The sequence below is a fragment of the Nyctereutes procyonoides genome, unplaced genomic scaffold (assembly GCF_905146905.1).
Source record: "Nyctereutes procyonoides isolate TBG_1078 unplaced genomic scaffold, NYPRO_anot_genome, whole genome shotgun sequence".
NCBI classification, from domain to species: Eukaryota; Metazoa; Chordata; class Mammalia; order Carnivora; family Canidae; genus Nyctereutes; species Nyctereutes procyonoides.
In genome coordinates this window covers 20,186,757-20,209,708 of record NW_026575046.1, presented here as the reverse complement: position 1 = coordinate 20,209,708, position 22,952 = coordinate 20,186,757, and positions in this window count along the sequence as shown.

Below are 22,952 nucleotides of genomic sequence, written 5' to 3'. Positions count from 1 at the left end.
AAATTAGGAATAGAAGAGAGCTTTCTTTTTCTTTTTCTTTTTTTTTAAGAGAAAATCCTTTTTATTTTTAATTTTATTTATTTGACAGAAAGAGAGCACTCATGAGCACAAGCAGGGGGACCTGCAGTGGAAGAGGAAGAAGCAGGCTCCCTACTGAATCATGACTCAAACTGAAAGCAGATGCTTAACCAACTGAGCCACCCAGGCGCCCCAGAAGAGACCTTTCTTTTTTTTTTTTTTTTAAGATTTATTTATTTATTTATGATAGACAGAGAGAGAGAGAGAGAGAGGGAGGCAGAGACACAGGAGGAGGGAGAAGCAGGCTCCATGCCGGGAGCCCGATGCGGGACTCGATCCCGGGACTCCAGGATCGCGCCCTGGGCCAAAGGCAGGCGCCAAACCGCTGAGCCACCCAGGGATCCCCGAGACCTTTCTTAATATGACAAAAGGCATCTACAAAACTCTACAGCTGACACCATTTTTTTTATATAAATTAATTTTTATTGGTGTTCAATTTACCAACATACAGAATAACACCCAGTGCTCATCCCGTCAAGTGTCCCCCTCAGTGCCCGTCACCCATTCACCCCCACCCCCGCCCTCCTCCCCCTCCATCACCCCTAGTTCATTTCCCAGAGTTAGAAGTCTTTATGTTTTGTCCCCCTTTCTGATATTTCTCACACATTTATTCTCCCTTCCCTTATATTCCCTTTCACTATTATTCATATTCCCCAAATGAATGAGAACATACACTGTTTGTCCTTCTCCGGTTACTGTGGCCAAGTTCAAAAAGGGTGTTGCCTGAGTTCTCCTCTGGGATTTTGATGGAATCTTGTCTCACATTTAGATCTTTCATCTATTTTGAGTTTATCTTTGTGTATGGTGCAAGAGAGTGGTCCAGTTTCATTCTTCTGCATGTGGATGTCCAATTTTCCCAGCACCACTTATTGAAGAGACTTTCTTCCAGTGGATCGTCTTTCCTCCTTTATCGTATATTAGTTGACCATAAAGTTCAGGGTCCACTTCTGGGTTCTCTGTTCTGTTCCATTGATCTATATGTCTGTTTTATTGAACTCTTTTCCCTTAAATTTGGGAATGTCCAATGATACCATGTATATTCAACATACTTTTGAAGGTTATATAGTCAGAGAAAAAAGAATAAAAATCATGAAAATATTATATAATAAAAGGAATAAAATTATCTTTATTTACAAATGACATAATTATACAAGAAAGTTATAAGCTATTAGAATTAAGTTATTTAGTAAATCTGCTGAATGGGAAAATCCATATATAAAAAGTACTTTATTTCTACATAGCCAAAAATAAAACAATAAAATCAGGAAAGTAATACCATTTGAAACAGCATCTAGGGATACCTGAGTGGCTTAGCAGTTGAGCTTCTGCTTTTGGCTCAGGATGAGATCCCAGAGTCCAGGGATCGAGTCCCATATCAGGCTCTCTGCATGGAGCCTGCTTCTCTCTCTGTCTGTGTCTCTGCCTCTCTCTCTCTCTCTCTCTCTCTCTGTGTCTCTCATGAATAAATAAATAAAAATCTTTTAAAAATAAAATAGCACCTAAAAATTATGTATCTGTGGGTTAAATTTAACAAAAGATTTATAGGATGTCTATAATTAAAACTACAAAATGTTGCTAAAAGAAAGAATACTTACATGGGGAAATGTATCAAGTTTGTGGATTGGAGGACTCAATATTTTTCAGATATTATTTTTCCCAAATTGATCTATAAATTCAATCTGACCCCAATCAAAATTCTAGCAGGATTTTGTGTAGAAATTGACAAGTCGATTCCAATGAAAGGACCTAAAAAAGCTTAGACAATGTTGAAGAAGAACAAAGCTGGAGGGCTTATACTACCAGACCTCCAGACTTAGTATAAAGCTCTAGTAATTAAGACAGTGTGCTATTATGCAAGGAGAGACAAATAGACCAACTGGACAGAATTATGAGTCCAGAAATAGACTCACATGTAGAGAGTCTCTTGATATATTATAAAGGTGCCACTGCAGTTCAGCGGGAGAAAGTTGGTTTTGCATTAAACTGTGCTATAGGGATCCCTGGGTGGCGCAGCGGTTTGGCGCCTGCCTTTGGCCCAGGGCGCGATCCTGGAGATCCGGGATCGAATCCCACGTCAGGCTCCCGGTGCATGGAGCCTGCTTCTCCCTCTGCCTGTGTCTCTGCCTCTCTCTCTCTCTCTGTATGACTATCGTAAAAAAAAAAAAAAAAATTAAACTGTGCTATAGCATTAAGTATTCATATGAAAAAAATGAACCTCCTATATTACAGCATACAATGAAATTAATTTGAGATGGAATATAGATCTCAATGTACAAGATAGGAAAATAAAGCTTCAAGAAGAAAACAGAAGATACATTTATTTTATTATTTTATTTTTTTAATAAATTTATTTTTTATTGGTGTTCAATTTGCCAACATATAGAATAACACCCAGTGCTCATCCCATCAAGTGCCCCCCTCAGTGCCCATCACCCAGTCATCCCCACCCCGCCGCCCACCTCCCTTTCTACCACCCCTTGTTCGTTTCCCAGAGTTAGGAGTCTCTCATGTTCTGTCTCCTTTTCTGATATTTCCCACTCATTTTTCTCCTTTCCCCTTTATTCCCTTTCACTATTTTTTATATTCCCCAAATGAATGAGATGATATAATGTTTGTCCTTCTCCGATTGACTTATTTCACTCAGCATAATACCCTCCAGTTCCATCCACGTTGAAGCAAATGGTGGGTATTTGTCGTTTCTAATGGCTGAGGAATATTCCATTGTATACATAAACCACATCTTCTTTATCCATTCATCTTTCGATGGACACCGAGGCTCCTTCCACAGTTTGGCTATTGTGGACATTGCTGCTAGAAACATCGGGGTGCAGGTGTCCCGGCGTTTCATTGCATGTGTAAGAAGATACATTTATGACCTTAGGGTAGACATGAATTTCTTAAGATACATAAAGCATTATCAATAATAAAAGCCTGATAAACTGGACTTCAATAAAATCATAACTATTGATTCATCAAAAGATATTAATCATTATATAATGAAAAGACAAGTCATATCCTGGAGAAAATATTTGTAATTTATGTCAGGCAAAGACCTAGTATCTTGAATATATAGAGTTCATGCAAATTAATGTGATATAAACCATACAATTTTTTTTATTTCAGGCATTTAATATATGGGATATCCAAGTAATAAACATATAAAAATCTAATCAATATTATTATTTATCAAGAAAACAAAAAGAAGAATCAGACCTATAAATATTGAGAACAAACTGATGGTTCTTGGGGAAGTGGGTCATGGGCAAAACGGGTGAAGGGGAGTGGGAGATACAGGCTTCCAATTATGAATGAATAAGTTGTGAAAATAAAAAGTACAATATAAGGAATATATTCATGGTGATTATAATAGTGTTGTTTGGTGACAGATGGTAGCTACACTGCAGTGAGCATAGCATAATGTATAGACTTGTCTAATCACTGTTGTATACCTGAAACTAATGTGACATCATATGTCAACTATACTCAAAAAAAAAGCCAAGAAAATGTAAACTAAAACCACAATAAAAGAACACTTTACATCACTAAAATGGCAAAAAGCTAAAGTATTTACAGTATAAAGGCATATTCTCACACATTGCTTCTGGGGAGGGTACCTGATATACTAACTTCAGAAAACTGACAATATCTACTAAAACTGCATCTTATAATTCAGGAACTTTACTCTTAGTTATATAAGCAATAGAAATATATACATGTACTCACCAAAACCTCTAGCAAGAGTGTTAATAGAACTATTATACATAATACTGAAAAAAAGAAACAACAAAATGTCTATCAACAGGAGAATAGATAAAAAGCCTATGAATACATTCACACAATGAGTGCTATACGCAATGAAGAATCTACTACTAATCAACAACATGGATGAATAACAAAATAATTATGCTTTAAGAAGCCAGACACAAAAAAAGTATATAGTTTTGATTTTGTTTATATGAAGTTCAAACACGTAAAACCAATGTATTTGTGACAGAAGTCAGAATAGTATTTATCTCAGGGGACTATAATTATTGGAAGGAGGCATGAAAGGAATTCCTTGGGTGCTGGTAATATTCTGGGCCTTGATTCAGTATTGGTTCCACAGGAATATACATATGTGAAGATACATCCAGCTTTCTGGCCAAGATTTGTGTATTCCATGCATTTTGCTGGATGGGCATTATACTTCAAAAGTAAGCAAAATTAAAAATTGGATTTTAGTAAAAGTCAAAAGCATTAGTTAAAAGAACATAACCAAACGATAAAAAATATCCAATCGGAAAAAAAATAGTCTATTCAACAAATGGTGTTGGGGAAATTGGACAGCTACATGCAAAGGAATTAAACTAGGGGATCCCTGGGTGGCTCAGTGGTTAAGTACCTGCCTTCGGTCCAGGGTGTGATCCTGGAGTCCCGGGATCAAGTCCCACATCGGGCTCCCTGAATGGAACCTGCTTCTCCCTCTGCCTGTGTTTCTGCCTCTCTCTCTCTGTATGTGTCTCTCATGAATAAATACAATCTTTAAAAAAAAGAACTAAACTAGACTACTTTGTTACATCATACACAAAAATGAATTCAAAACGCATTAACGAACTAAATATAAGACATGAAACCATAAATACCCTAGAGGAGAGCATATACAGTAACCTCTTTGATATTAGCCATGGTAACTTCTATCTAGAAATGTCTCCTGAGGCAAAGGAAACAGAAGATAAACCACTGGGACTTCATCAAAATAAAAAGCTTCTGCACAGTGAAGGAAATAATCAATAAAACTAAAAGGCAGCCTACAGAAAGGGAGAAGATATTTGCAAATGACATCTCTGATAAAGAGTTAGTATCCAAAATATTTTTTTCATATTTTTATTGGATTTAAATTTGCCAACCTATAGCATAACACCCAGTGCTCATCCCATCAAGTGCCCTTGTCAGTGCCCTTCACCCAGTTACCCCAACCCCTCACCCACCTCCCCTTCCACTACTACTTGTTCGTTTCCCAGAATTAGGAGCCTCTCATGTTCCGTCACCCTCACTGATATTTCCCACTCATAGTATCCAAAATCTATAAAGAACTTACAAAACTCAACACCCAGAAAACCAAATAATCCAATTTAAAAATGGGCAGAAGACACAAATAGACATTTCTCCAAGGAAGACATCCAGATGGCCAACAAAGAGGCTCAACGTCACTCATCATTAGGGATATACACATCACAAATTCAGACAGGTATCACCTCATACCTGTCTGAGTGGCTACAATCAACCACACAAGAAACAACAGGTATTGACAAGGATGTGGAGAAAGGGGAACCCTCTTGTGTTGGCGGGAATGCAAACTGGTGCAGCCACTCTGGAAAACAGGATGGAGATGCCTCAAAAAACTAAAAATAGAATTAGCCTACAATCTAGCAATTGCACTACTAGGTATTTACCCAGAGGATACAAAAACATACTGGGACGCCTGGGTGGCTCAGCAGTTGAACATCTGCCTTCGGTTCAGGGCAATGATCCTGGAGTCCCTGGATCGAGTCCCACATCAGGCTCCCTGCATGGAGCCTGATTCTCCCTTTGCCTATGTCTCTGCCTCTTTCTCTGTGTCTCTCATAAATAAATAAATAAAATCTAAAAAAAAAAAAAGAATACAAACATGCCAATTTGAAGGAATACATGCATCCCGATGTTTATAGTAACATTATCTACAATAGCCATATCATGGAAAGCATATCTTTTGACTGGTGAACAGATAAAGAAGATGTGGTCTATATATACAGACAATGGAATATTGCTCAGTCACAGAAAAGAATAAAATCTTGCATTTGCAACAATGTGGATGGAGCTAGAGAGTATGATGCTAAGTGAAATAAGTCAATCAGAGAAAGACAAATACCATATGATTTCACTCATATGTGGAATTTAAGAAAAAACAAATTAGCAAAGGGGAAAAAAGAGATAGAGATAGATATAGACAGAGAGAGAGAGAAAGAGAGAGAGGCAAACCAAGAAACAGACCCTTGACTCTAGAGAACCAACTGTTGGTTACCAGAGGGAGGTGGGTGGGGTTGGGTGAAATAGGTGATGGGAATTAAGGAGGGCACTTGTTATGAGCACTGGGTGATGTATGGAAGTGTTCAATCATTACATTGTACACCTGAAACTAATATTACAGTGTATGCAAACTAACTGGAATTTAAATAAAAACTTTTAAAAGAACAAGATAAAATAATAAAAGATAAACCAACATGTGGAAGAAGACAAATCTCAAATTCTCACACCTCTGCATGGGCAGACCACCAGGTTACAGTTTCCTGGGGTAAACAGAAGGCAGTGTACACTGAGGTCTGGGCAGGATTGAAGTTCAGTAGGGGTCAGCTAGCCCCCTGAGCAGCAGACTTTAGAGCTAACAGCCCTTCAGCTTCTGTGGATGACTCAGCTGATACAAACAGGCACGAGTACCTCAAAGAGCAGAGAACTGAGCAGCCTCAGGCAGCCAGCTAGACTCTGCAGCCTTGTAGCCTGTAGCAAGCAGAAGGGGACTTTTGGCAGTTAGACTTTCCTTATCTCATCAGCAAATCCTGGAGGGTGCCCCTGGCATAGATTGACACTGGACCTTGGCTTTTTTGTTCATTTTCCATAAAAAAGCAGTTCCATTCTGGGCAAACATTTTTAAGGATGAGTTTTTAGGCATTGTCAATAAGATTGCCATTAGGTTATCCATTTTAGGACATTGGAAAACTATTTTTAATTCATTCAATGGACGAATTTGTTCAAGAAGTAAAAGTATTCTATATCTGGTTTTTGGATTTTATATCACATCCTCGAACTTTGCTGTGGCTGGAAGTAAGAGCCAAAGAGTTCTGTCTAAATCATTGCTTACAGTTGCCCTAAACTTGCTCAGTGTTGGACGCTGGCTTAGATGCCAAACTGAACCAAGAACATCGTAAACTTCTAGTCTTTGGTGTCATAAATTATAATGACTAAAACAATAGCCCTGTTTCATAAAGGCCATCTCAGACTCTTATCCATCTCAAGCTATAAAGGGAGGCACGTTAGTATTTGTGGTCACATATTGGCCAGTTGAAACCTCATAAATTGCTTTCAAAAACAAGAGAATAAGTGATTTTTAGGGACAAGGCACTGCAAAGAGCTATAAAACATTGTAATTGGTAGTTCTTTGTCCAGTACACATTCATCCTTGCTAATATTACCTAATATTTGTATAAGACTTCACAATTTCAACATGCTTCTATATACATTATATATATATTGTTTCATTTGATCTTCATAAATTTCCATAAAATAAGGACCCTATGCATGGGAGGTCCATTCAAGGTCACCCAGTAAGTGGAGAAGCTGGGACTAGAAGTCATCTGACTTAGTCACTACATTCCATTTCAGTGGTTACCAAGGCTAGACTTTCACATGAAATCCTTTGCTTTTGAGCTTTCAAATTAGAGAGTTTGAACTAGCAAGCAGCCTTTCCCCTTTCTATCTCATATTGGCACCAAACCTTGCAATTCTTGATGTTATACAGGAGGTGTTCATTACAACATTCCAAGAGGTAGGTCATACCAGGTCATAACAGGAATCTCATGAAGATCTTGTTATAGTGCCTCAAATTAATAGACACCCATTATAAATGTAGGAAGTTTATAAAAAATCATAAACAAAGCTCTACATTTTACTTTAGGTTTAGAAAGTATCAAACTTTCGTAGAATCATTAGAGAAAGAAAACAAAAGCATAGCTGCCATCTCAAACACCTAAGTGACATTATTTTTTTTTAAGTATAAAATACAGGACTTAACTCTAAGGAGGAAATAAAGTCTAAAAACTAAGTTGTCTATAAGTTCAGCATCTGAAGTGATTAATAATAGATATAATTCATGTACTATCAGAATTCCCTACATTGGGGATATATTATTTTTCTTCCTTGTTTTTTTAAAGTATACTTTACATTCGGCAAAATTTCCCCTTTTCAGTTGTTCAGTTCTTTAAATTTTGGCTGACACATACAGTTGTATAACCACCACCCAAATAAAGATCTGGAACAATCCTGTCACTCCCCCAAAATCTTACATCATTATGTTTTATGAGTTTTACTATTACCTACAATGTATTGAAAGACCATGATATCCATGATATGTATGTATATGCCAAATATGTGTATATTTGGCATTATTTCTCCTATATTTAAAGATTCAGAAATTGGGGCCCAGAGAGGTCAATAATTTCTCTAAGTGGTGAAAATAAAGTTAAAACAATGTCTGTCAGACTCCCCAGCTCTTATCACTATTCCAGGGTACACACTGTCGGGATATGGAGATATAAAGTTAAGGAATTATCCAACTAATGTAGACAGACCCAAGAAAGACCATCTATCAGAAAAGTGAGACCTGTTGCGGTAGTTTCCAACTCCCTTGTCATAAAAAAAAAAAAAAAAAAAACAAAACAGCTTGTTCTTCCTTTGACAATACAAATCCACCTTCATCAATATTTTTTGACAGCCTAGTGTGAGGCTTTTCTCCCTGTATGAATAATGCTCTGATTTTTACAGTAGCAATTTGTAAGAGAGCAGAATTTACAGACTGTGCTGTACTTGTACAAATGGTTAATTCCACAATTCTACCATGCTAGCCACAATTTGACCATAAAGTATGTGATGCCTAATTTTATCAATGGGCAAGCTATCCTGGACTGAAACCCCACAGTGGAAGAAGAGATGATTAATAGGACAAGTAAAAATTTTCTGCTTATAGTATCATCCAACTGTGTATAGAGCAAGCATCATTATATTTTAACAGGCTGGGAACACTCGTCTTGATTGAATGTTAGTCAATAAAAATTCCCATTTAAAGGATTGCTGCTGTGGGGTCTGCCCTTGTTCCTAAAACTGCAGAGACATGCTGAGAATTCGAAGAAAAGCATACTGCACAATACCAAATAAAGTGCTATAAAGTACTAAAGAGGCACAGTCCCTTGTTCATTAAAAATGGAGCAAATTTTTCTGAAAATTAGACTTAATACTGTGCGTTATTTTTTTCCTTCTTAAAACCATAGATTACTTAAATATTTCCATTAGAGCCAAGATAGAGTGATTTGATAAGAATGATGAAATGATTTGATAAAAATAATGAAATGAAAGATTGTGGCTGTTCACTGAATATCAGAAGCAAAACGGGTGGTAGAAGGGGAGGAGAGCGGGGGGTGGGGGTGAATGGGTGACGGGCACGGAGGGGGACACTTGACGGGATGAGCACTGGGTGTTATTCTGTATGTTGGTAAATTGAACACCAATAAAAATTAATTTATAAAATAAAAAATAAAAAAAAAGTAAAAAAAAAAAGAAGCAAAAGACTGGGAGAATTATAATAAAAATAAAACTCAAAGGAATTCAAACTCATTGCATTTGCAATTAAAGCACACATTTAAGTCATAAGGTTATGCAGCCCTGGAAGAGGAGCTGTGCTAATTTATAGGTATTTAATTAACTCCACAGGGTAGAGTCTCTGTTGTTACTTTGTGAGTATAATATTTATATTGATAATTATAAAACTAATTTAAAATACTAAAAAAGACCTAAGTGAATACAGTAAAGCCCATTCTCTCTCACACTCCAAATGGCCCATATCAGATTATGAAAATGGACCCAATATTTAGTAAGATCTTTATTCAAAACTTCAGTAGTAGTTGGACAAGGATGAAGAAGGAGAAAAGGAAAATGTGGCAAGATTCCTTCTCTTTGTTCTTTGGATGAAGGAATCTAAAGAGTGTCTTGTTTGGACCGAAATGTGAAACCTGAAACTATAAATATCCTAAAGGAGAGCATAGACAGTAATTTTTAGGATATGGCCTTAGCAACATTTTTCTGCATATATCTCCTGAGGCAAGGGAAACAAAAGCAAAGATAAATTATTGGGACTACGTCAAAGTAAAAAGCTTCTGTATAGCAAAGGAAACAATCAACAAAACTAACAGAGAATCTAAGGAATGAGAGAAGATATTTGCAAATGACATCTCTGATAAAGAGTTAATATCCACAATCTATAAAGCACTTATAAAACTCAACACTCAAAAAACTAAATAATCCAATTTAAAAATGGGCAGAAGACACAAATAGACATTTCTCCATGGAAGGCATCCAGATGGCCAACAAAAATGCTCAACATCACTCATCATCAGGGAAATGCAAATCAAAACCACAATGAGATATCACCTCATACCTGTCAGAATGGCTAAATCAACAGCAAGAAACAACTTGCTGTTGGTAAGGATGTGGAGAAAGAAGAACCCTTTTGCAGTGTTGGCAGGAATGCAAACTGGTGCAGCCACTCTGGAAAACAGTATGGAGGTTTCTCAAAAAATTAGAAATGGAATTACCATATTATCCAGTTATTCCACTACTGGGTATTTACCCAAAGGATGCAAAAACACTAATTTGAAAAGATACATACACCGCTATGTTTATTGCTACATTATTTATAATAGCCAAATTATAGAAGCAGCCCTAGTATCCATCGATAGATGAGTGGATAAGGAAGAAGTAGTATGTATACACAATGGAATATTACTCAGCCATAAAAAGAATAAAATCTTGCCATTTGCAACAATATGGATGCAACTAATGAGTATAATGCTGAGTGAAGTAAGTCAGTGGGAGAAAGACAAATATCATATGATTTCACTCATATGTGGAATTTAAGAAACAAAACAAACAAAAAAGATACTAACCAAAAAAGGGAATCTTAACTTTAGAGAACAAACTGATGGTTACCAGAGGGAAGGTTGGTAACCATCAGTGGGGAAGGGGTGTGTGTGCATGAAATAGGTGAAAGGGATTAAGAATACATTTATCACGATGAGCACCTAGTAATGTAAAGAATTACCGAATCACTATATTGTACACCTGCAACTAATATAACACTGTATGTTAACTATATTGGAATAAAAACAATAAATAAGTAAATAAATGGATAGATAAATACTGTCCTGTTTGCTTTCTACCATCTTGGCTGAAATTAACATAAGGCCAACAGGAAATGTAATTTTTCTTTAAAAGACACACCTTCACAAACCAGTCAACCCCTCAAGTAGTATGTATTCAATGCAATTTTTAAAAATTTCTTTTGTATTTCCCCCATTCCCTCTAAGAAACTCCTGCCCCCCCGTCCAAAGTCATCACATGACTGTTTTCTCCTTTCTGTTTAGGAACTTACAGTTCCTAGAGTTTGCTGGAGCATCAGCCAATAGGGCTATAGAACTCAGGGGACTGTGGGCATGTCCATGTTCTCCCAACAGTGGGAGCAGCATTATTGAGTTGAGAGGCAGAACTCTCCTGAAAAAAATCCATTAAACTCAAAGTTCTTAGAGGAAGTAATGGAACTGTAAAAAGAGGTATTAATTGACAATATTTGCTGAGCATGTAACGGACAGTATTTATACAATTATCTCTAAGCTTCCTCCTGCCTGTCTTTGGAGAGGAGAGTAAAGTGTTATTTTCTAAATTGTCTCTAGTTGAAGTCTGATTGATTCCAAAAATATTAGAGAAATTTTTACTAGAGTAAATATATTTTTCAAAGAATAAGACTTTATTCATTACTCAGAATGGCATGTATACACTAGATCTATTACAGTGGTATTTAAATACAGAGATCTATTTAAATCTCCCTCTCCTCTGCTCTGTCTTCCCCATCTCCTTCTTGGACTCTGACTCTTCTGTCCTCATGCATCACTCTTCTAAGGACACTTATAATTCCACTGGGCCTACCCTGATAACTCAGGATAATCTCCCCATCTCAAGATCCCTGACATATTTACATCTGCAAAGTTCCTTTTGCCATGTAAGGTAATATATACAGAGTTTCCGGGTATTAGGATATGGATAACTTTGGGGAGTCATCATTCTCTCTGCCACACATGCCAGTTGCTAGGCTGTTTTTCCTTGGTGGACAACTCCTGTTTTCTCAATCTCTGATTTGAGATAATGGGACTCTGCAAACAGTATCTCTGGTTGCCTTGCTGACTCTTAGGTTCTGCCAATAGGGGGCATTAAAGGATACTGGAAGGCAGGAAGAGGAAGGGAATTAATTTGTTTAGCTCTATGCTCTTACTGGCATTGCCCCAGAAATGGTCCTCCCTGGCAGCAACAGATGGTGTAGATCCTAGTTTTTCCCACATTCTCAGAATGGCCACATTTCCAGAAGCAGTCTCATTACCCTCAAACTACACACATAAAATGGACAATGGCCCTCTTCAGAAGTTCGAGTCTCTATTCAGCAGAGCCACTGCTCCAAGCATCTGGCTTCTAAAAACCTCAAATTATTTTCTTTTCTTTCTCCATCCATAGAGATGACAACAGCTTCTTGCAATAATTACTGCAGTGTGTGTTTTTAGGTTTTTTAGTTCTCTAGCATCTGTTTAACTATTTCCCAACATTAAAATCTCTTGTTTGAAGTACCTAGTATACTTCTGTTTTCCTATTACATTTGTACTGTGATCAGTTTTTAAACTCCCCCAACAAATGGGTACACAACTAAATGGTAATAGCCATAGGAGAAATGGCTAGAAAGAGCTGTGAGGGAAGTGAAATGATCTCAAACCTGTCTGATGCAGTTGTTTTGCAAGAGACATTATGATGTAGAAATAAAAATCTATCTTGCCAACAAAATCATTTCACAGGATTATAAGGTCAAATTTTTTTCTAAAGATGAAGCAATAAAAATTCCAAAGACATTTACTTTTTTTTTAATAGAAAAATCATTTAAAAGAATACAACACAGGATTACTAGAAAATCTTAATCCAGTTAAAAGTTAAAACAATGCAAGAAATTGAATTTGTCCAGATTTAATTCAATACTTACGCAAATTATTTATTTATTTATTTATTTATTTATTTATTTATTTATTTATTTATGATTTTATTTATTTATTCATGAGAGAGAGAGAGGCAGACACACAGGCAGAGGGAGAAGCAGGCTCCACGCAGGGAGCCTGCCGCGGAACTCGATCCCGGGACTCCAGGATCATGCCCTGGGCCAAAGGTAGGCGCTAAACCACTGAGCCACCCAGGGACCCCCTGCAATTTTTTTTTAAAGTAGGCTCCACACCCAGTGTGGAACCCAACATGGAGCTTGAACTCATGACCCTGAGATCAAGACCAGAAGTGAGATCAAGAGTCCTACAATAACCAACTGAGCCACCCAAGGGATCCAATACTTATGTAATTTTTGATACCAATAGTTTAATAGTCTTCTCAGTGAAGAATTTAATAAAATTTCATACATGTGTATATGTGTATGTGTAAGATTTATGTTGTAGAGTCTTATAGTCTTTAAGCTACCAAAATAAAGTAGGCATTTGAATTTCTACATTTGTGCTATAATGCAACTATACTCAAAATTTGTGACCTCATTGCATGTTTGAGCATCCTTTAGATTACACTCTTGCCAGAGATAAATGCACTCAACATAAAATAATAATGTTTCAATCATGGAAATGTGATCTTAATCATGTTTAAATCTGCTTTTTATACTCTGACATTAATTAGCAACGCAGAACCCCTTCTAAACCTCCACACCCAGTCTTTCAAGAGGTTATTCATCAGATAGGAATGATGGTTGTCTAGGACTGCACTTCTCTTAATGGACTTAATATCATTATTTCTAAAATGTCCAGATCCTCATCCTCTCCTACTCCCCGACCTCCTACTCAAGTTCAATGGCCTACATAGGTCTTTGAGGTCATTGAGACACTAAGAGGAGATGATGTGATTTAAATCTACCAGAAGTCAAAACAATCAAGCATATGTGTATTAAAAAGATGACACCTTGGGGGCTGGTAGGAGGAGTTGGGGGCATGGAGCAAGTCACACTGAAGGCTACCAGATATATGAAATTCAGTTACATGAACAATGGAGTTTAAAGGGAAAAAAAAAATTTACAAAAGGAAAAACGGAAGTGATGTGTGTGTGTCTGCATGTGTCTAGACTAGAACATAGATAATACTCTTATGTTCCAATCTGAGGTCTCGTGCTCGTAGTAAAGAATGTAGGGAATGTAGAGAATGTAATGGAGGTTCAGGTGTGTAGACTCTTTCTTGCTGGTTACTAGTTGCTTTCTTCAGTCACTGCTCATCCTTGGCTGCACTCTCCTCTGAGCACAGAGCTCAGGGTTATCACAGAGCTTTCCCATATCCTAAGATAGGCTTGTTTACTGAGAACTTAATGAGCTCTTAAGATGAGATTAGTTATGTCATTATCTAATAAGTCGACCTATCATAGAAATGGCTTTAACAGTATGAATTATTGTGTAATATAAGAGATTCATAATGCATGCTAGTTAGAAAAGATAGAAGAGGCTCTGGGAAAATATTAATTTTGATTTGAAAATATAAGGACAAAAGCAAAGAAGAGTAAAACCTACCCATAAATTAATTTAGAGTTTTTAAAACCAGATTTATGATTCAAGTCCACAGGCAAAGGTTTAACTGACAACCTTAGTGCTACACCCAGACTCCTATATACCCTTCTCCTTAATATCACAGGAGAGTGATCATGGGAAAAGTGAAATTTTTAAGAAAACATACAGTAAGGGGTATAAAAAGACTATGATGGTAGAGAGAGGATTTGAAGATTCTTAGCATATCAGCAAGGGAAACATTCACTGTGGCCTCAGTGAGCTAAGTGACAAATCAATTTGAGTGGCTTATATATTTAGTCATTAGGACTTTTGCATTTCTCTGATTTCTCAACTGAAAATTTAACCCTGGAGAGAGGATCTTGGGTACTAATGGGTTAATGGATCTTAATCCCCATGTGAGGTACTAACAGAATCATATATATGCTGTGCTATTTATCCTCATGCCTCCAGTAAGTACTAAGGACTCAGTAACTATACCTAATATTACTAGATGTGCCTGCCTTCTTCCCTGGTAATGATTTGCAGGTAATCTATGGTAGAGAGCCTGGATCACTGAGTGAAATATGGCTGATTAATTTCTCTTTTAATTATTATGTCAGATAAACGTCTGACAACATTTAAAAAATATTTTATTTTATTTTATTTTTTTATTTTTTATTTTCTGAACATGTTTATTTTTTTTAATTTTATAAATTAATTTTTATTGGTGTTCAATTTACCAACATACAGAGCAACACCCAGTGCTCATCCCGTCAAGTGTCCCCCTCCGTGCCCGTCACCCATTCACCCCCACCCCCCGCCCTCCTCCCCTTCCACCACCCCTAGTTCATTTTAGATTATGTTTTAGAATGTTATTTTCTATCCTGGCAAATGTTCCTGGGGAATTACACAAAAATTTACCACTTGGGTCTAATTTCTGTTGAAATGATATATACTGCCAAAATATCTAAATGAAATAAGAAAAAAATTCAAGCTTTACTGATAAAGGCAAAACATCTGAATAATGGAATGAATCACCCCATTTTCATCTGGGTGTTTTGTTAGAGGGTAGCTTTAGGCATAACTACACAATAGAAAGTGAAATGAAGAGGAACAAGCTAATTAGTGTTGTCAAATAAACAAGAGTGCAGAGGTGCCAAACTTGGTATCTTGATCCAAATTAATCAGCAAAATTTTCTACAGTAACTGAATAATTTCCAAATTTCAATTTTTCTTTTTGTTGTAAAGAATGATCAAATAAATTCATGTATTTTTTGTCATCATTCTATTTTACTCTTGACCATGCTTTACATCCAACTTTTGTTTTTGTTCCTCTTCTTGGCTTCTTCTACTTTGATTCCATGATGGCTTCTGCTTTTCTTCTCCTCTGTTCATTGCTTGCAGTATAGATTATACAGATGGTCTATAATTCAATCTTAAAATTGTCAATAGTGATCAGTGACAGATACTCAAAATTATCCTTTGGTAGTCTGAAACCATTATGTCATATTACTAATTAGCTGACCCGCAACTATCTGCCTCATATGAAATTTGTTCACATAATTTCTAAATTTTTTATAATATATTTTAATTGTTCCTATAACTGTTAAGTTCAACTGATGTCCTCACCATCAAACCACATCATTAAATACCTTTGTATGTGGAAATGTGCTTACTTCAAATAACATTATTATTATTTCCAACAGCTATTTCGTATAGTTTATTTCAAAGTCATTTTTAACAAGGTGAAGGCTTCTCAATCCCCTTTAGAGCCATTGTAATCAGCCTAAGTCAGTTCAAACCCATTCTTTTTACATGTTTGATTTTCCAAATCCCGTGTCTTTTTGGTACAAGCTAAGAGCCACATCTAAGCTTTTTCAGTGCTTGTGAAATAATAGTGGCATGAATAATCATAATAGATGTATTCTTTTTCAATCTCACTAATCAAAGTTAATAATGAGGTATAATGAGTAATATCTTTGTGGAAAATTATACCAACAATTGTCATGTATGAAAAATTCTAGTTTTATAATTACACAAAGGGTATGATAATGCTGGGTTATAATTTTCTTACTATAAATTATTTTAAATAGGAAATAACTTCCTTCTTATTAGCCAGTGGATACTGGGATATTCTTCTGTTGCTTAACCGCCTGCAGGTGGCCAGGTTACTCAACCGTAACTTTCAGTATTGCATTTTTTAATTTCCATGCAAAATCCAGATTAGTCCTGTGACTCTTTTGGTCAGCAAACCAGCATGATTCACTTTGAGAAATGTGTCACTCTTCAGTGCCCTAACCGCATGAGTTTTCTGCCAATTTCATTAAAATCTAGAGGTTGCATGCCTACCGATTTTTCTGTTTCTGGAAGGTAGCTCCATAACTGCCTTATCCCATAGTGATGTAGGAAGCAGGGGAGAAGGTCTCCTCTTGGATTATAGTTTCTCAGCTCCTCTCCTCTTCCAGGTGCCTTACAAATTAGAATCCCTCAGCCAGGGAAGTAAGCATCTAACCATTTGTACTATCCTTTTGGACCTTTTTGTCAGTTGCTATGGAATGCATTATGGACTTGGCATTCATGTCTTCCGGGTCTACAGTTATCTTTGCTGGGGCCAGGGAAGCTGCTCTTTAACTACCTTGTATTAATGACAGTTTGTTCTTATTTGATTTAGTATAAATTTCATAACCATAACCATTTTCTGCAGTGTGTATAAAGGCAAGTTTGTTTACAAGCTCTTTGTATAAACTTAAAGATATTTTGATTCCCAATATAGCTATTTAGCACTTAGAAGTGTGATTTCTCTATAACTGTGAAAGGGACTTTATATGTATCTTCAGAGACATGTGCAAATGTATTCTTAATTTGTTTGTCAAATGTTATTTCAAGCTATATGCAGTTATTAGCTTATATACATGTGATACATAATAAAATGACTTAGTAATCATGTGGATGACTTGGTGTATAGTGAACAAAATGGGGCCTAAAACTTACGATTGTTTTTTTTTCCTTGTAATTAAAAACTCAATACCCAAGACACAAATAATCCAATTAAAACTGGGCAGAAGACATGAATAGATATTTTTCCAAAGAAGACATAGAGATGGCCAACAGACCCATGAAAAGATGCTCAACATCACTCATCATCAGGGAAGCACACAATACAACTACCATGAGATGTCACCTCACACCAGGCAGAATGACCAAAATTAACAGCACAAGAAACAACAGGTGTTGGCAAGGATGCAGAGAAAGGGAGCCCTCTTACATTGTTGGTGGGAATGAAAACTGGTGCCTCAACTCTGAAAAACAGTATGGAGGTTACTCAAAAACCTAAAACTAGAACTACCCTATAATCCAGCAATTGCACTACTAGGCATTTTACACAAGGAATACGAAAATACTAATTCAAAGGGATATATGCCCCCTGATGTTTATAGCATCATTGTCTACAATAGTTGAATTATGGAAACAGCCCAAGAAGATGTGATACACACACACACACACACACACACACACACAGTGGAATATTAGCCATAAAAAGAATGAAATCTTGCCATTAGCAACAATGTGTTGGAGATGTACAATGAGTGTATTATGCTAAGTAATAAGTCAGAGAAAGACAAATACTATGACTTCACTCATATGTGGAATTTAAGAAACAAAACAAAAGATCATAAGGGAAGAAAAGAGAGAGGCAAACCAAGAAATAGACTCTAAACTACAGAGAACAAACTGATGATTACCCGAGAGGAGGTAGGTGGGAAAATGAGTTAAACAAGTGATGGGGATTAAGGAGTGCACTTGCTGTGATGAGCACCCCGTGTTGTATGGAAGCACTGAATTACTAAATTTTACACCTGAAATTAATATTATACTGTGTGTTAACCAACTGGAATTTAAATAGAAACTTTACAAAAAGAAATGCATGCGTTTTTTTGCTTTAAAAAAACCAGACTTATAAAAATGCACAAAATGATAAAAATACATAAATTTCAATCATTTTAAAAGAGAAAGGTTTTAGATTACAAAGAATAAATGCAATGATTATGAAACACACATATTCAGGGAAATTAGTTATCTTTTTAATGGTATATGCCTACAGTAATTTTATAACCAGACGATGTGATTACTTTGAATTTATGATAGTCTATGTAAAGTTTTAATTTTGCATTTTATAATTTTCCTACAAGTTGTATTTAGGGAAATACAACATCCCCAAGTTGTATATGTATTCTATGTATTTCTGCACATGCAGCCTGACCTTTTTTTTTTTTTTTTTGCAGCCTGACCTTAACAAGAGAATTTAGAGCATCACATTTATATTCCATAGGTTAATAATAAATGCAGTCAGAAAAATTCTGTTCATTCAATCATTGGTAATTTTAAAAATATGAATTGACTGATTGCTTGACCCAATTAAATAATCAGCTCAATATGTCAAATGAAATTTTTTATAATAAAATGACATCAATAAGAAACCAGTTGTGGCTGTAAATTACACACACACACACACACACACACACACACACACACACACAGAGTTTGGTGTTTACCACCAGGACAGTATAGTGACAGGTTTGTGACAGCTAGCCATGATAAACACATGCCCAGGGCAAATTATGAATTTGTTTGTGTTCAGGACTAGAATTGTGTACAGCTGCTCCGAGTGTCTGTAGTTTATGGCTTGGATTAAAGATCTCCCAGGTTTATGCACTTACTAAGACAAATGCAGGATCTGGGCATTTTATTATATCTTTACTTATTTTTATGTTTTTGAAAAAATAAATAATTCACATAAGCTTTTTTAATGGAATGAAGAAAAAATTAAATGCCTTCTGCTTTGCTTTCCTCCATCCTACCCTCACTCTTGTAATCTCTGACAAGAGAGGTGTGGCCAAATATTACAATATTAATTTTAAAAAGTCAAGGCACTATAAATGATGTGGAATTTACCTTTCCAAATAAAAGGGATGTGGTAATATTTCTTCCTTCTTTTAATCTTAATTAGCCAACATATATTACATCACAAGCTTCGGATGTAGAGTTCAGTTATTCATCAGTGGCATGAAACACCCAGTGCTCGTTATATCACTTAGCATTTCTTTAATACATGGTTACATTTGAGCCATTAAGCGCAAGCATGGAAAAGAGGAGTTTCAGTCTTTAAATCATTTGTTATATAATGAAAGCAAAAAGAAAAAAATTCATATAGGGTCTAAGGGTTGCATAAAGTTGTAAGGAAAGGTTTCGTATTGAATGAAGATGATGGTCTCATCATTAGAGTAAACCTCTATTAGGCCAAGGTGTATCTTAAATGATGCCAGACCGGTAATTGGAAAAATGAATAAGCACAAACAGTCATTGTCTGTAATTCCTTTGTGTCCCAGTGCTGCACTTCGCTCAGAGCTTCCCAGACAGCCAGAGACCTGTCCTTCCCTTCACACTGTGCCTGGATTTCTGACACACGCTTCCCCAGCAGTTCTAGGAACAGGGCTAGACTGAAGAGCTTGTTATCTGACTTTTCTCCTCAGAATCTTTCTCCAGGGTGTTAGTGGTATCCCACAGTGTTACCTGTGCCTGTCAGACAGTCACAGATCTACGCGATTGCCTTTGAGGGTTGCAAATTGAGTGAGTTACCCTGTGGCAGGGATAATCTTTGTTTCTGTGTACCTGAGGAACTATTCAAGCTTGGCAAGAAGCTACAAAAGGTCTCACAGGCCATACTTGTGCAAGAACCCTCATGAGCTTGCATACACAGACATGTAATTTGCTTTATGGCATCAAGCCATTTGTGCCATAAAGTATAAATGAAAATCTTATTGATAAGGAGTACATATCAAGGCTGCCAATAACATCCATTGTTGACAAAGGCCTACTAGACGAGGACTCTGAGAACGCCAGATAAATTAGATTGGGCCATGTCATGACCTGACTGACCAACTGTTCTTCTCCAGCTACTACTGTCAGCTTGGCCTTGGTGTTCACCTGTGGAATGTAATCACATTCACAGAACATCAACAATAGATGAGGCCACTCTGTAACCTTGACGAATAACAAAAAAGAATGATTCCTCTGTAATCAGGTGTGTAAATAGACAAAATATTGGTAATATCTATGCCACAAAAATGATCCAATATCCCACACTCTCGTGAGTGACTCCTGCTTCTTTATTGACAGCTCTAGCCTTAGTCTAGTCTATCCTCCTAGATGAGACTTACCAAGATCCTCATTCAATTACTCCCTACACCGTTTCCTGGCAGCATCCAAATCAGAGCAAACACCACTTCCTTAAATCCATCCCCCAAATCGCATAACAGAAGAGCAAATTTTGTAATTTTGCTCCCCTTCTCAGGGAGATGTTCTAAGGTTCCCATGATGTGTGTTTTTCCTCACAACAAAAAGTAATAAACCCAATTTATATAATTTCAGGTATGTTCCTGGTAATCATTGGCTAGAAGATAAACTTACTAGATGGTTATGATGGGAACTTTATAGGTGATGGAACAACTATGGTGCTTCTGATGACAAACAGTCATTGGTCATTAGGGTTTTCTTGTTATGTTAAAATGTACATAACATAAAATTTACCATCTGGACTATTTTTAAGTGTACAGTTCAGTGGCATTAGGTACATTTACATTGTTGTATAGTTACATCACTATAGCTACATCACTATCTATCCATCTCCAGAACTTTTTCATGATGCTAAACTGAGTCTCTATACCCATTAAATCATAATCTGCATTCTCCACTTCCCCCTCTAGCCCCTGCCTGGTACCACTGTTCTGCTTTCTCTCTCTACATATTTTAACTATTTTAGATAGCTGATATAAGTGGAATCACATAAGAGTTGTTTCTTTTGGGTCTGGCTTATATCAATTAGCATAATGTCTTCAAAGTTTATCCATATTGTAGCAGGGGTCAGAATTTCTTTTTTAAGGCTGAATAATATTCCATCGTGCGATTATACCACATTTTAAGTATTTATTTGTCAATGGAATTCATCTGTCAATGCCTTTTAGCAATTGTGAACAATATTGCTATAAACACTGGTGTAATTATAGTCATAATTTTTTTTTTTTTTTAGCAAGGATGAGTGAAAATGTTTTGGGATTTTTTTTTTTTTTTTTGATTCTGCACATGAATCTACAGGAATACAGGAATCTCTTTCTTCTTTCCCAGGCTACCCTCCACCTCTAGCAACTCCCATACCATAAAGAAATCAAATGTTTTGCTAGTAATAGTCCTTCAAAATCTACATCATGGGGATCCCTGGGTGGCGCAGCGGTTTGGCGCCTGCCTTTGGCCCAGGGCGCGTTCCTGGAGACCTGGGATCGAATCCCACGTCGGGCTCCCGGTGCATGGAGCCTGCTTCTCCCTCTGCCTGTGTCTCTGCCTCTCTCTCTCTCTCTGTGACTATCATAAATAAAAAAAAAAATCTACATCATGTTATCTCTAAGTGTCATCACTGACTTTACCAAAATAGTACTAGGCATGGGACAGATTAGGGGAAATGATAGAGATGCAGAACAATTTTGAACCAATTTTTCTTTCAAAATATATTTTTAAAACTAAGTTATAAGTCTTTTGGTACTCAATGGGTGCTAAAAGATAGGCATGCTAAGGGAGGTTTATTGACATCAAGGCAAGAGATACAGCCTTGTCATTTCTTTATTCAGCCATTAAGCTGTCACTTGCCACTATCTGCTGGAAAGAAGTTCAGGGACTTGCTGCTCTATCTTCTCTCTCTAGGACAGAGCACATAAGAGATACTCACGAAATATTTATGAAGTGAGTAAATGAATAATTATTACAAGCCCTTATGCCTTAGTACTATGAGAGGCATTACAGGATATCAGATAGCACCATCCCTGTCTGCATAATGCTTTAAGACTAAATGCAGAATTAGAACACACAAGATAGCTATAAACAAACTGCAGTGGGCGTGCAGAAAAAGAGATTACTTCTACTATGGATAGGAAGGGGAGTAGCAAAGATGAGTTTGAATGGGAAGAATTTTGCCAGAAAAAAGCAAGAAGTGCATTCCACAGGGGTGGTAAGAGGCATAACTATAAACTACACTTTACTGAGTTCCCATTCTGTTCAATAAACTTTAAATTCTCCACTTCATTTAAGCTTCATAATGCCTTCCGTCTTCCCACTTTCTCTTCACACTTGAGTTCAGGAAATACTTTCTCTTCACACTTGAGTCAGGAAACCAAGAAGTGGGAAAACATGGATTTGAATCCAGGCCTTCAGATGCCAGAGCCTGTGATTCCAGCCCCTAGATTACATTCAGTGGGTGCTAATTAGCTGCTTTTGGGCTGGCACATAAGGTGCAGACATGGGCAAAGAGAGAAGAGAAAAGACTGAACTGTAGGGTTAAGATGGTGGAGGGAAGTGGGGGACACTGCTTTTTTTACCTACTTTGAACTAAGTACAGAGAGCATTTTTATACTCAAAATACAATAAAGTTCTTTGA